Source organism: Mastomys coucha, unplaced genomic scaffold (assembly GCF_008632895.1).
Source record: "Mastomys coucha isolate ucsf_1 unplaced genomic scaffold, UCSF_Mcou_1 pScaffold6, whole genome shotgun sequence".
NCBI classification, from domain to species: Eukaryota; Metazoa; Chordata; class Mammalia; order Rodentia; family Muridae; genus Mastomys; species Mastomys coucha.
In genome coordinates, this window is record NW_022196912.1 from 1,853,126 (window position 1) to 1,854,890 (window position 1,765).

The following is a 1,765-nucleotide window of genomic DNA, read 5'->3' on the forward strand; positions in this document are numbered from 1 at the left end:
CAATCCTGCTTGTCCACGAGCATGGGAGATATTTGTATATTCTGAGGTCTTCTTCCATTTCTTTCTTCAGGGACTTGAAGTTCTCATTGTACAGATCTTTTACTTGTTTGGTTAGAGTTACACCAAGATATTTTATATTATTTATGACTATTGTAAAAAGTTTCATTTCCCTAACTTATTTCTCAACCTGTTTATCCTTTTAGTATAGGAAGGCTACTAATTTGTTTGAGTTAATTTTATTTTATTTTATTTTATTTTATTGTTTTTTGTTTTCAATATATAAGTCCTTCATTGTCCTCAGAGAGCCCAAATTCTACTTGTGATCAGGATCTTGTGTCTGGAGCTAGGAAACCGAGACCTTGCTCAGCCTGCTATACAGTTGGTTCCCTTCTCAGACACATAAATGCCATCCAAAACCTTTCTAATATCCTTGTTTTTAACTATTGTACCTTGTTGAATAAGAGCCACTGAGTTTAAAACAAGTTCAATATCATTTTCTTCAAGAATCAATTCATCCTTCTGGGCTTGAGAGACAGAACAAGCAATACGTGTCCTCATCCGAACCCTGTGGATGTATTTCTCACCCAAGAAATTTCGGATTTCAATGAAAGAACCACGCTCCTGTATAATGATGGGGAAGTGAGCATCCACAGACCTCATCTTGTAATGGAAGCCCAGGGTGACACCCTTGATCATGTTCTGAACATGATTGTAGATGGTTCTGACAGTGGCCAGTTCCTTTCTGTTACCCCATGATTTGCCAACCTGGAGCCTTTTATTTTTCTTTCCAAGAAGACTTAACTGTACATTGATGTGATTGAAGTCCTTCCTATAACCTTTTATAATGATTATGCACCCTTTCAAAGTGATGTCCACATTTTCTGGAATGTTGACAGTCTGATTGCTGAGAATGGTCTGCATTCTCAAAGTAGATGGGGCAAAGAGAGCTTGAGTTAATTTATATCCAATTTTGCTGACGTTGTTTATTAGGAATTCTCTGGTGGCATTTTTGGGGTCACTTAAGTATGCTATCATATTGTAGAAACCAAGTTCTGGAAATGTAGAAACCAAGTTTCAAAATTGTAAAAAAAAAAAAAAAAAAGTTCTGGTGGTCAGAATATTGAGTCAGAATGACCAGGCTAAGATGAAATCTACCAAAACAAAAATAAGTGTTCTCAGAAAAACCCCTCTACACTGCCCCCCCTGTGTTAAATTCCAAGAAAAGTCACCCTGACCTTATCATCAAAAATTCCCTACCACCCAGTTCCTTCCCCCATAAGGGACTTTCCAACTCACTATTTTCCCAGGGACTTTCTAAGGCCAGGTGCAGAAATGGAAGGAATTAGCTAACCAGGCCAAGTATAACCCCCTAGAGCAAAGCCAACCGATGCCTGAAGAGATCCTTTGTACTGCACCAATCAGAATAAGTCAGCTAGTCCTGTTGCCTAAATCTGCCCTTCTGCAAGGTATAAGAGCTAGGAGTTGACTCTCCCTGATAGGCTGAACAACCCCACACATGTCCGATCAATAAACCTTTTGCTTTTGCATTGATCTGTCATCAAGCTATGTTCTGTGGGGTAGCACATCTAGGGTAAGCCTCTGGGGTAGGGGGCGGTCTTACAATAACAACTGACATTCTTTGTTTTTTGTCTAATTGTTCTAGCTAGTATTTCAAGTACTATATTGCATGGAGTGGGCAGCCTTGCTAGTCCCTGATTTCAAGTTTCTCTCCATTTGTTTAATGTTGGCTACTTGTTTGCCTTAT

General features: G+C 39.0%; 1 pseudogene; it reads right to left on the bottom strand.

The window, feature by feature from the left end:
* Positions 1 to 363: 363 nt before the first annotated feature.
* On the bottom strand, positions 364 to 921 carry LOC116080424 (annotated as a pseudogene).
* Between the last annotated feature and the right edge of the window lie 844 nt (positions 922 to 1,765).